General features: G+C 42.5%; 1 long non-coding RNA gene across 1 annotated transcript in view; it reads right to left on the bottom strand.

Annotated features, from left to right (window-relative positions):
• Window positions 1-3192, bottom strand: part of LOC141983819 (uncharacterized) — a 134493-nt gene extending 131301 nt beyond the window's left edge. The window contains exon 1 of the long non-coding RNA XR_012638528.1: window positions 3138-3192. This is a non-coding gene — a long non-coding RNA (uncharacterized LOC141983819). The remainder of the gene's footprint in view (window positions 1-3137) is intronic.
• Between the last annotated feature and the right edge of the window lie 10966 nt (window positions 3193-14158).

Raw genomic sequence — 14158 nt, 5'->3', positions numbered from 1 at the left:
CACAGCCAAGGATCAGGACCATAGAACTAGATCCTCAACAGTATGTAGGAAACTGGCCCCCATTGCTTTCAGTGGGAGTTAGGCACCTAAATACCTTTGAGGATCTAGACCATAGTATCCAGAGCAGACTTATTAAAGCATAATGCATATTAACACCTGTCAAGGTTCCTTCCCCACTCTGAACTCTAGGGTACAGATGTGGGGATCTGCATGAAAGACCCCGTAAACTAATTCTTACCAGCTTAGGTTAAAACTTTCCCAAGGAACAAACTTTTTTACCTTTTGTCCTTGGACCTTATTCTGCCACCACCAAGCGTATTAAACAAAGAACAGGGAAAAAGCCCACTTGGAGAGGTCTTCCCCCCCCCCCCCCAAATATCCCCCCAAACCCTACACCCCCTTTCCTGGGGAAGGCTTGATAAAAATCCTCACCAATCTTCATAGGTGAACGCAGGCCCAAACCCTTGGATCTTAAGAACAATGAAAAAGCAATCAGGTTCTTAAAAGAGAATTTTAATTAAAGAAAAAGTAAAAGGAAAAACCTCTGTAAAATCAGGATGGTAAATAGCTTACAGAGTAGACAGATTCAAAACATAGAGAATCCCTCTAGGCAAAATCTTAAGTTACAAAAAGACACAAAAACAGGAATATACATCCCATTCAGCACAACTTATTTTATCAGCCATTTAAACAAAACAGAATCTAACGCATATCTAACTAGATTGCCTACTAACTCTTTACAGGAGTTCTGACCTGCATTCCTGCTCTGGTCCTGGCAAAAGCATCACACAGACAGACAGACCCTTTGTACCTCCCCCCCCGCTTTGAAAGTAACTTGTCTCCTCATTGGTCATTTTGGTCAGGTGCCAGCGAGGTTATCCTAGCTTCTTAACTCTTTACAGGTGAAACAGTTTTGCCTCTGGCCAGGAGGGATTTTATAGTTCTGTATACAGAAATGTGATTACCCTTCCCTTTATATTTTGGACCATAGTATCCAGAGCAGACTTATTAAAGCATAATGAATATTAACACCAGAAACGGTGCAGCTGTTAAACTGCCCGAATATCCATTTTATCAACATAAAATCAAGCAGCAGCTCTGTCTTCACCTTCCCACCGCTCAGATTAACCAGTTTACAATATACTGTCAGATTTTCCAGGCCACCCCCGTAGCAAACTAGAACTTTGCTGCGGAGCATAATTTATTTCTGAAATCTAGTATGTCTAAAAAGTGATGCACATCTCCAAATATGAGTACCTTTAATTTTAAAATCTTACTCATTAATTTGCAATAATGAGCTGTAATGAATATTTATAGAAGATTTTATCTATACCTATTAATTTGCCATGATATGCTACTGATATCCCCGCACTTTGAATTAATAACATGAGAGGGAACTAAATGAAAAGCTGATAAAAATCCTATTCACCATGTGAGACTTGAATACTCTGTTAAAAAGTGTAATACATTCTGTACAAATGGAGGTTTACTGTATAATTCACTGACAGCATCACAGAGAACTAAGTGATTTTCTGTGCACATACATTTTATTGCTGGTATGGATCATCATTTTTGACTTTTACTTTAAGCCAAAAAAACTGTCTCTCCTCGCTTACTGGAAACCAAATGTCCTCGCCTCTCTTGGTAATTGTGAGTCCTCCAGGAAATCTTTCACTTGGGTTACAGATCAGAGGAAACTGTGACTGCAACTCATCTATGTTTTCACTAAAGGGTATGAGAGATGGCTTTGCTCTCAGTTACTGAACATTACACTTTGGACTGCATAAGACTGTATTTAGTTTGTAATTTTATGTTTGCTGTTATGGTACATAATTTGCAGGAATAAGAATGTCTCTTTACATTTCAATTTGCCATTTAAATCACAGATCACAGTAACCATGTGGATGTGCTTAGCTTGTTTCAAATAGTGGAATTCAAAGAATCAGCAGAGTGGGTCAGAAAATGGGGGAACAAAAATGTGCAAACATTTTCAAAATATTTTATACTCATTTTTTGTCGAACTCTTCCAGAGTAAAAATCAGGGATGTCAGAATAACCCTTGGTCTGCAAGACTCACTGATATGTTGTTTTTTGTGACTGCACTTTTCACCTTGGAATGATTCCCAGCTATTTCAAGCAACTTCACTAGACTAGAGCCCTGCCTACAGTACAAAACTAAGTATGTTTAAACAGGCTAATGAAACATGGTGGTGGCCAAATTATTAATGTGGTTTATTCTTGCCTATATGAACAGAAAGCACATGGTCTTCTAATATAACCATAATGTGCTTTCTTTCCACACGGCAAGATTAAGCCATGTTTGACCACAGCCATGTTTAAATAGGGTAGATTACATGGTGCTGGAACTAGGGGTGGTATGCTGCCACACCCCCTGATTTTAAGTAGTAATAACCCAAATACATGATTTCCGTCTTCAGCACCCCTACTATAAAAATTGTTCCAGCATCACTTGTAGATTATGTAGTGTAGATTAAGAAAGATTTACCTTGACTATATAAAACAGAGGCCATTGCTTCCTAGCCTGGCATATGTTCCCCCAGCATGCCCAGAGGAATTCTGACTAACTCAGGCAGAATGGGGAAAGGAGATTGCCTTTGAGGAGAACCTCCCCCTGCCCCCGCCCAATATCAGCTCTGGGTATAAAAGCCAGACCAGAGCCTTCAGTAAGTTCTTAATATATTAATTTCTTTTTCTGCAGCTTGTAAAAGAAAAGAAGCCTGCAAATCACTTTTTCTTCACAGGCAGGTACAATCTCTGGGGATTCTGAAATCCATAATGTATGTCTTTCAGAAGGTGAGTGGAAAAGTAAAAGTTTATGACAGCAAAATGTAAACACTGCCTTTTTTTAGAGCATAAACAAATTAAGTTTTTCCATCAGAAACATACTTTTGAAGCTTCAGGTTCAAGCAGCTGCTCAGGTCAAATGTTTCAAAAACAGCCCGCAACTTTAATTTGAAAGCCAAATGGCTGCTCATTTAGACTATGTTTATGCCTGTTTTTTCCGCCATCTGCCAAAACTTTCACAAGAGGTATTTGTTCCAACAGATGTTAGAAGAGAGGCTCTACCCTTATTTACCTGCAAACATTGGTAGTGGTAGATTCAAAAGGGGACTCACTGTGCACGCTTTGTTGTCTGTCTTTCGTTATTCTCCAGTTTTCCAAGTTAGTCATCCAATCAGGGAGAAGAAACAATAGCACTTGACATGGGCGACCCATCACACAGCATGTATAATAGATGGCAAGCAGTCAACAATTCACAAACAGCCTATAGAATGAAAATGATTCCAACTAAGACTGGGTTTGTTAAAATCAGGATTGTTTCGTGAATGACTTATGGATGGAAATAAGAGTAAATTTTGTCAGATACAACTATTCATGGAGAATATACTACTGGTTCTAGGCTGCATTGATTAGAATCATAGAATATCAGGGTTGGAAGGGACCTCAGGAGGTCATCTAGTCCAACCCCTTGCTTAAAGCAGGACCAATCCCCAACTAAATCATCCCAGCCAGGGCTTTGTCAAGCCTGACCTTAAAAATATCTAAGGAAGGAGATTCCACCACCTCCCTAGGTAACGCATTCCAGTGTTTCACCACCCTCCTAGTGAAAAAGTTTTTCCTAATATCCAACCTAAACCTCCCCCACTGCAACTTGAGACCATTACTCCTTGTTCTGTGATCAGCTACCCCTGAGAACAATCTAGATCTATCCTCTTTGGAACCCCCTTTCAGGTAGTTGAAAGCAGCTATCAAATCCCCCCTCATTCTTCTCTTCTGCAGACTAAACAATCCCAGTTCCCTCAGCCTCTCCTCATAAGTCATGTGTTCCAGTCCCCTAATCATTTTTATTGCCCTCCGCTGGACAACATCCAGTATAATCTCCTGTGATGTTGTGGTGCTGCTTCTGGAAAGCAGGCTGTGCTACACCTTTTTTAAAGTGAGGAGACAATCTAATTCCAATGAGCACTAAACTAACATCCCACTGGGAAAAATTCTGCCTCTGACTTTTCTCCCCCCTATTTCCTTCCCACAAATGCCTGCAGCCCTAGAAACAGTGTAACTGGTGTCATCCATGCAAGGGTAGCACAATATGTAGACTCTTGCCAAAATGCTGAGGGTGTGAGATTACTTCTGGACCTGAAATTTAGCCATCAGAAATCTGTGCGTGGCAAGCATCTAGCTGCATTTATACTGGGAGAGCCTACTGATGTCCAAACAGGTTTCATTTTTTCTTGAATTTTGACCACTTCTTAATTTTGACAAGAAAAGGCAGGTGTCTAAACCTCTTTTTTAAAAAAAAGATAATTCCCAGGACTGTCAAGATGTTTTCTTGTTGCTGCTTAGTTTACACCAACCTCTATCTCAGCGATTGGTATTATTCTTTGTTTGCTTCCTGAGAGGAAAGCTATTTAAAATAGCTCTTCATTGGTTTAGAAATGAAGCAGGCTGGGGTTGCTCTTCATTATACATATAATTGAGTAGCAGCTCACCTCATGTGCCAATTTACCATTTATACTAGTTTCATGTCAGACGTGGAGCCAACACCGTAGTGAACTAGAACTTTGATCTACAGCATGATTTATTTCTAGCTCTAGCATCCAAAATGTGGTATGTCTTCATGTGTGGCCATCCCTAATTTTTTTCTGACCTTGGTTTGAAAACTAGAACTAAAGGGAGAAAGAAAAATCAACCCGGTTGATTGACTTGTATGAAATGCTATTGTGAATCCTGGGCTGCTACCTTCCTGCCTCAGCCCCTGAATGAAAACATTCAAGAAAAAGCCATCGCTGAGATGAAGCATATGTACTATAAGAAATAATGGCTCTGTAAATAATACCTAATTATGCTGCTGCTGGTAGAGAGAACTGTAATGGCACAGCTGCAAGAAAGCAATGTAGTTGCACCTAACCTTCTAAATAGACTCTCCTAAACAATGCATTACTCTAGCTGAGAAAAAGCATACAATTGCTGATCTCATATCACCAACACCAAGCCTGTCATACTGATTTCTAGAGGGGCCGGGGGAGGGAAGAAAAGGCAAGGTGGCCTGCCTTTGTCAAGCCAGAGCTTGGTTGCTTGGAAACTTGCTGACCTAACTTGCTATAGTTTGTTTTAGTGGCCTGACTAGATGCCCCAAAAGTACCTGAGAATTTTTAAAGAAAAGCTTGGGCAAAGTTGAATTATTAATGCAATAAACTAAGTGTTATGCTTCCAGTTTGCTTCTTACAAAAAGGCAGTTTCTGAGTGAAATTCTCTGTATAAAAGGAAAAAAAGTTCTTTGTGCCAATTAAAAAGAATATAACAGTCCAGAAGATGAGCAGTGCTGTCTTCCTAAATGAAAACTTCACAGATGTATGTAGTTTTCCATTACTGGGCTGAAATTTACATTTGTTGCTCTGCAATGCATTTAGTACAGCTCTTGTCAGGGATGCAAAAGGCTATTTCTCCAATATACTCTCCCAGTGGAGTGTACAATAATAAAATGGTAGATCTGGGCAGGAGACATTTTGAAGCAGTGTTCCAAAGAAAGTTAAAAGTAGAACCTGCCCATTCGACAAATTAATGAAACACTGTGGTATGTCTTTACTGTGCTCTAATAATAATAATGCTTGGTGGTGGCAGGGTGTTGGCCTCAGGCTCAATATTTGGGGGAAATTTCAACCAAAACTATTTGGATACTTTCAAGAATGAGATTAGAGGAAAAATACGTTTTGTCCATGTTAAAAAAAATTTTTTTTGGTGACCTTTTCTTGGAGAAGCTCTAAGGCCCCCATGCTTTCGAGTAGGGGCTTCAAAATTTGGCTGGGGGTTGGTTTTTGTTTCAGAGATGTGCTTTTTGCTATTCCTATGAAAATCCACCAAAATTCAGATAAGTTATACACCTTTGAAAAGTCTGCATGTGCTCTCTAGAGATTTGGTAGTGCTTCACAGCTAAAATCTCCGGATTCTGTCCACACTGATCATGGACTGTGCAGGACTTTATTTGAAATTGCTATTCTGGGTTGCTGTGAGCTGTTCCAGAGCTGGGTACTGAAACTGAGAGCAGGGAGACGGTCTCTCCCGTATTCTTATTGTCCCTCTGCTGCTGCCCAGGGTGCATGGAAGAGGAAGCTGCCTGATTCAAATTGCCAAGAGGACAAGAACCAGAGCAGGGAGTGTACTGGGACAAGGATTTTGGAGAAGGGGGAATAATAGCACTAGAAGCTAGCAGGAGGTGGGGAGAGGATAAATGGCATTGGGAGTTGTGGAGGCTGGGGATTGAGCAGAGGAGACTGGCAATGGTTTCACAAGGAGACTGGGAGCCAGTGGGACTGGGGAATGTGGGCATGGGAAGGAACAAGAGATGAAAGATATATCTAATGAGGACCTCTGAGAGGGAAATTGGGAATGGCTGAGCCAGGAGAATGGGACTAGGAGTGAGGGAAGACTGGGGGCTGAAATGAAACCCCTTAGTAATGGAGTCTGGGACTGAGTAGGTGAGGAGAATGGGACTGTGATGAGAAGAAACAGGTAGGGAAAAGCCAGGACAGGGACAGGTTGGAAGGAATAGGATAGAAATGGTCAACTTTTCAGGGAACGAGCAGAAAATTCTGTGCCCCCTAGAACACACTCCCCTCTGGAGCCTGCAATGGAACCCAGTAGTTGTAAGTATCACTATTTCTATGCTCTCAGCAAACACCTATGAACCCACTGGCCAACTGTGTGTCTCATCCTCAACTAGTACTATCCACCTAGGGGATGACAACCTACTACTGCTGCTATTAGTTACGCCATTTGCTCAAGTGGCAGAGGTCTGTGCAGTGAATCTAAAGGTTCTACCGTTACTCATGACCCATGTAGGGGTCGATATTTTACCACATGATGGAATTTCTGGGGGTGGGGGTCAGTTTGCTTTTTATAAAAATCTTGAAAATTACACACAAATATATTTTTAAAATAGTAAGGTTGCAAAGTCAAGCATTCAAAAGTGAGGAAATGCCAGAATTAGGATAGCCCATGTCACTGAATTGAAAAATCAATTATCCGCTCAGCACTGTGGGACGCCCAAGTTCAAGTGTCTGTTCCAATGAATATTTAAGTATTTTATAAAAAGTAGAACAACTTCAACAGGCAAGAGACCCGCTCCCCCCAAATACCCCATAGTCAAGTATCTAGGGCTCTGTTGTAGGATGTGAGAGACAGGGGTTCAAGTTCCTGGTCCATATCATGTGGGGCTCAGAAATCTGCTGGAGTCAGGACTGAGGCAGCTGAATGCAGGCCCATGAGCAGAAATCTAGGTACCTAGGGGACTTTCCCAGCAGAAACTGAGGTGCCTACAGGGTTAGACAAGTGGGTTTTTTTTGTTTGTTTTTGGGTTTTGGGGTTTTTTTGAGAATCTAAACTTTGGATTTAGGTCCCTAAAGTGTCAGTCAGGGACCTAAATCCCTTGGAGATCTAAACCTCATTCTGTGAGTAAATCCAGGGAGGTCTCATTTCTAGATGGTATGGGCAGCTTTAGTCCCGACCCTTTAAGGCATTCAGAATTTCCTTAGTAAATGCTGAGAAATAAACATGATATGAGTTGAGGCTACTCTGAAGCAACCAGAGAAGGTGTTGGATTTTTAAAATATCCCTTTAGTCTACTCCCAGCAGAATGAATTCAGTCCTGAGTAACATTTAAAAAAAAGGTTTCAGAGTAACAGCCGTGTTAGTCTGTATTCGCAAAAAGAAAAGGAGGACTTGTGGCACCTTAGAGACTAACCAATTTATTTGAGCATAAGCTTTCGTGAGCTACAGCTTCCGATGAAGTGAGCTGTAGCTCACGAAAGCTTATGCTCAAATAAATTGGTTAGTCTCTAAGGTGCCACAAGTACTCCTTTTCTTTTTATTTAAAAAAAAAAACTTGTTAACTGCTGGTTTCTCTCCAGTTCACTGTGATTTTAGCCTGAGCCATGCCTACTTTAAAGGCAGACACCAGGAGCCTTGGGCTGAAAATACAACTGCAAGTTTCAAGATGCTTTTAAGGCAGGTTTCAGAGTGACCACTCTAAAGCACCTAGGATCCTAGCAGCCTGGAGTTCTGAGTATTTATGCATTTTAAATTAACTGATATTCATTTTAAAAAATAATTTCAAACAATATAGTTTTTAAAGCAGGGACTCCAGTTTTTTTTGTTTTTTTTTTAAAGACCAATTTATTGCTTGTGAAAGGTGCTAAGCCGTGGCCCTGGCCAAAGAACAGACAGCTGCAGTATAAACTCCCACTTACATGCCTTATCTGTGATCCGGAGGGATCACTTCTAAGAGCAAGAGAGTAGATTACCACATCCAGATTAGTCTTCAGCCCTTGGGCTCTCTGAGACTGCCCGGAAGTTGTCACCTAACATAGGGTGAATCCTGCAGTGGCACAAAGTGGCCACCGGCCTGTCTCTGCCATGTGTAGGGAACATGTTGGGGAGGGGAGTGGGAGGAGTGAGAAGTCTGGGGTAGGAACTATTTGATTCTTCCCTTCCCACCACTTCTCCTTAGCTGCACCAAGTTTACATTTGACACATCTGAGAACTGAGCATTGGAACTAGCCTGAGATCACCAACTCATTTCATATATGTTCCTAGGCAGCCTTCAGAAAAGTGATGTGTAGTTACTACCAAGGTGGGCTTGAGTTCATCAAGAAATTAAAGATTCCCTATTCCAATCACCCTGTCCCTCACAGTGGGCTTTTAATAATACCTGCTTCTGGATGTTTTCATTCCTGGTCTCTTCAGTATTAAGTAGTAAAAATTGTCATCCACATTTCAGTGACTCTCTAGGAATTGTTTATTTCTTTTCATTATTCCTGGTCTGTAGTAACCTGGCGTTTGCTTACGAGACAACATCCCTTTTGTTCACAGGCCTTTTTTCAGAAATGAACACTCTATAAAAATAATGAGCTCAGTGAATCTTCTTAACACAAGCTGCCGCTGACTGACAAGAAAGTACGTAGCTGTCATGTAATCTAATTGCGGTGTTATAATTCAATTACCTATTGATTTTAATTGCCAATACTATAGTCTAGTTTAATATCAAAATATTATCTGATGTGATTGTCCTTGGTTTGCTGTGGTGTACTACATGTAATGCATACTATAGCAGTACTGAATATTAGCCAAGTGCAGACATTATGTAAATGTATGTATGAGTAGATGCAATACAAATATTTTTGTAATCCATATTTTACCAGCTGTGAGTTGTATTCCTCAAGCTACTTATCTTTGGATGTAAAATGGGCGATAACTGTTGCTTTTCAGTATATTGTGCAGTCTACACCTGTTCAAAGCAGGCATAAAACGTTACCATTCTGATTTGTTAGGGTTCTCCACCCACTTTGCACAGGTGTAAATGATGGGGTAAGGCAGTGGGGAATTGGGTGCAAAGAATGGAATGTGAACCTACTTTAAAAATACAGGACTAGATCACCAGGTAAACCACGACTCAGTATACTTCTTTGCACTCCCCTACTTTGCACTCCCCTACTCCTGAGGATTTGGGTGGGCTAATGCAGTCCCTGGCTTAACTTATAGCAACTCTAACTTATGCCTAATGTTAATCATTCCCCCAGGGCTGTTATATATTATGGGCTCATTGGAACACCACAGCCATGCTCCTTCATGCCCCTGGCACACCCGTTATGATGGGGTAGACTAAGAGGGGACACTCTTTGGAGCAAGTTACATTCACTCTGCACCAGCCAGGGATTCTCCTGTGCAAGGGAAAATTGCAGCCCATCTCTGCCCCAGAATAGTGCAGAAAAATGTGCCGGAAGCTGAGGATCTCACCTGTAGGATTGCAGTTGCAAAGAGTGACTTCAAGAGCCCTATTTCCTGTGAGGTGCTGAGTGCCTCCTGTGAGCTGCTCGGGCTCCATTGACTCTCAATGAGCCCACACTCAGTTAAAAATATGCTACTGAATATGCCCCTACATTTTGGTATCAATTTTAAAAAAAATGGTATGACAGTCAACCATGCTCCATTCATTCAGTCAGTGCATCTGCTGTGTACACCTGTTAATTCACTAGACAATGCAAAAATCTCAGTGCCTTTCATATTTGATGCATCAAATGAATAATCAAATGAAATGGTTTTGGCCTGCTGGTCTGTCTGCACTTATATCAACAGTTAGAAAGGATCAAAGAATGATGGAGGCAATTCAAAACAAGAGCCTTTGATGATTAGCACAGATAGTTTAGATGTATAGACTAATATACCACAATGACTTATTAAAAAAAAAAGTCATTTCAGTGAATTGCTTCTTAATGCCGCAGTTCACTTCATCTTTCTTTCCAGCATAGTCCCAGCCCAGGCACTTTATTTTATTACTAGCAATGCCAGAAGAAGCAGATGGCCACTTAAGTAAATAACTGTAAATAAGCCAGATTCTATCTAGTTTGGGGACGCTAACATATTTCCCCACCCTCAAATGGGCACATACTGGTGTATATATGCTGTATGTGCCTCCTTAAGAGAAGCACTGTTCTATTATATTGCTGGTTCTTTTAAGCAGTAATACAATTTAGAGAGAGACTGGAATTTTCAAAGGTGCTTTAAGGAGTTAGGGGCTCAACTCCCATTGACTTTCAATAGGATTTGGACTCCTAACCCCATTAGGCTCTTTTTTTTTTTCTGGAAATTTCAGCCAAAGACCCAGAATCTGGTAGAACGATGGTCAGCACAGGACCAGAAGAAGGTATTATTAAAGATGGCTTGCTTGAATTAGCATCAAAGCTTTGGGCCTTATCTTCAAAGCCCTCCAAGGGACTGCTCCAAATAGGTGACCTTGTCTCCCATGATAGCTAAAATGGAACTGTCAAACTGAAGAATGGAATTTACATATGCAGGTGTGACAGGCTGTCATGGTTCCTTCCCCACTCTGAACTCTAGGGTACAGATGTGGGGACCCACATGAAAGACCCCCCTAAGCTTATTCTTACCAGCTTAGGTTAAAAACTTCCCCAAGGTCCAAACTTTGCCTTGGCCTTGAACAGTATGCTGCCACCACCAAGCATTTTAAATAAAGAACAGGGAAAGAGACCACTTGGAGACGTGTTCCCTCCAAAATATCCCCCCAAGCCCTACACACACCCTTTCCTGGGGAAGGCTTGAGAATAATATCCTAACCAACTGGTTACAAAATCATCAAAGACCCAAACCCTTGGATCTTGGAACAATGGAAAAATCAGTAAGGTTCTTAAAAGAAGGGTTTTATTAAAAAAAGAAAGGTAAAAATCATCTCTGTAAAATCAGGATGTAAAATACTTTACAGGGTATTCAGATTCAAAACACAGAGGATCCTCCTCTGGGCAAAACCTTAAAGTTACAGAAAACAGGAATAAACCTTCCTCTTAATACAGGGAAAATTCACATAAAACAAAAGATAAACTAATCTGCCTTGCCTGGCTTACCTATACTGGTTGCAATATTGGAGACTTGGATTAGGATGGGTTGGAGAAGATGGATTTCTGTCTGGCCTCTCTCAGTCCCAAGAGAGAACAACCACGTAAACAAAGAGCACAAACAAAAGCCTTCCTTCTCCCAAGATTTGAAAGTATCTTGTTCCCTTATTGGTCCTTTGGGTCAGGTGCCAGCCAGGTTAGCTGAGTTTCTTAACCCTTCACAGGTAACAGGATGTTGCCTCTGGCCAGGAGGGATTTTATAGCCCTGTATACAGAAAGGTGGTTACGCTTCCCTTTATATTTATGACACAGGCTGAGGCACAATCCAGACCAGTGGGGGCTGTGCCACCCCTGCCCTTCAACCTTGGTGCCTTACAATGCCTTGCTGTAGTAACTCCCATGTGAGCCTCTCACAAACAGCCTTCCAGCATGCAAGCCACACCTGAGTGTCTGTGTGTAACTGCAGCCTCCCAGCTGTACCCTGGCTCTCACCAGCCTTGGTTACGCTGCAGGGTGAACCCCCCTCCCCCTCCGACACACACACACACACAGCTCTTCTCCCAGAAATCTATGTCCTGTACTGCCCAGCCCTCTCCTGGAGAGTACAAATACATTAAATCTATTATTCCATTAAGGGAATAGTACGCCAGTTTATTGTATTAAATAGAATACTCAGATACTGCAATTTAAACACACTGGATTAGATAAAACAGTAAAATATTTGTAGTTAATAAACTTATTTTAATGAGGCATAAAGTCAGAAATGGCTATAAGGAAAAAAAGATAAAATGCTTACTAGTATCTACTTAAGAAACTAGCTTAATTGCAAAGCAAGCTTTCTTATCAGATGCTCCAGCAGATTATGGACCAAACTCTCAGGTCAGGACCCTTTCCCCAGAGTCCAACGGCTGTTTCCTTTTGTCTTCATGGGTACAGAGAATGAGGTGGACAGGGTTGGGGGTGTCCCTTGGAGTGTTTGTCCCTTCTTTTTTACAGTTTCAGTCCTCCTCTTCAAAAACATTTCCAGCTAAGACCCAGGAGATGAAGAGTCTATGGGGAAGGATATTCCCTTCTCTTTTTTTTCCCCCAACTGTTTGAACTTCCGTTGTTGTCTCTTCCTGCTTGATGACTTCGTTTACTGTTTAAATGCAAATTAAAGCAGGCACTTTCTAATTGCAGAAAACTGAACACCTCTGCACCTTCTCTGAGATGCCGCCCCTGCCCATTGCTTGCTCTCCCCCACCCTCGCTCGCTCACTCATTCCCACCAGGCTGCAGCAGGGGGTTTGGGTGCAGGTAGGGATGTGAGCTCTGGGGTGGGGCTGGGGATGAGTGGTTTGGGGGGCAGGAGGGAGCTCCAGGCTGGGGCAGGGGGTTGGTGTGTGGGAGGGGGTGAGGGCTCTGGCTGGGGGTGTGGGTTCTGGGGTGGGGCTGGGGGGCTGGAGTGCGGGAGGGAGCTCAGGGCTAGGGAAGGGGGTTGGAGTGTAGGAGGGAGTGCAGACTTCAGGAGGGAGTTTGGGTGTGGGAGTGGGTTCCGAGCTGTGACAGAAGGTTGGAGCGTGGGAGGGGTTTCGGGGTGCAGGCTTCGGCCGGGGCTGACCTCTGGTGGCTTCAGCATTTCCCAGGGACGAAGGAAGTCCACGCAGCTCCCGGGAAGTGGCAGCATGTCGCTCCAGCTCCTAGGCGGAGGGGCAACCAGGGGGCTCAGTACGCTGCCCCCTGCCCACAGGCACTGTCCCCACAGCTCCCACTGACTGCGGTTCCTGGCCAATGGGAACTGCAGAGCCGGAACTCAGGGTGGCACCTGCGGGCAGTGGCAGCGCGTGGAGCCCCTCTAACTGCCCCTACACCTAGATGCTGGAGGGACATGCTGCCACTTCCCAGGAGCTGCACAGAGCCTGCCTGCCTGTCCCACTGGCGCTGCAGCCAACCGGACTTTTAGCGGCCCAGTCAGCTGTGCTGCCTGGAGCCCCCAGGGTCCCTTTTTGACCAGGTGTTCTGGTAAGAAACCAGACCCCTAGCAACCCTAGCAGGCAGGCATTTCTTCCTTTGTTTAGGACAATCCTGACTTCTGCCTGGGCAGGGCTGTGAAGTTTGGAATGTATGTTCATAATATCATACAGGGGAATCTATAAGTCCCATATACAGTGTTGCCCCACCTATTTTATCAGGTCAATACTGACCAGCAAATTATGAGTTTTCAAATAATACCTTACAAGGCATACGTTGTACAAAGATCATTACAATAGTGTATAGGGTGTCACAGCAGGAGATGGAGCTTTCACAGAAACGTTTTATGAATTCAACGCTCATTACCCGACGAGGCCAGTGTGGCCATACAGCTGTGCAACTGCAGAGGATAATGCAAACCTCACTATTTCACCCAAGCTTTCCTGCCTTAACACCACAACCCAATGAATGAATGAATAAATAAATATATTCCCCAGAAACTGGCAGGATGAGAGTTAGAAAAATACATCTCTATTATGGTGAGTTTAAATTTTCTGAATTTCAATTTTTCACTATTTTTGTCTGCATTTTGAATTTCAGTGAAAAAAGATTAGGAAAAACATCAAAAAAATAAATAAAAATTCCTGCCCAGCTTTATGTGGCTGAGATTTTCAAAGTTGACCTAATGGGTCTGGGAACCCAATTACCATTAATTTTACTCCTTGGATCTACCTTATGTCTCTGTATCGTTCCTAGTTTTCTGAGTTGCCCAGTTACCAAAAT

The sequence above is a fragment of the Natator depressus genome, chromosome 3 (assembly GCF_965152275.1).
Source record: "Natator depressus isolate rNatDep1 chromosome 3, rNatDep2.hap1, whole genome shotgun sequence".
NCBI classification, from domain to species: domain Eukaryota; kingdom Metazoa; phylum Chordata; order Testudines; family Cheloniidae; genus Natator; species Natator depressus.
Note: the sequence above shows the minus strand (reverse complement) of the source record. Positions and strands in the feature narration are given on the sequence as shown.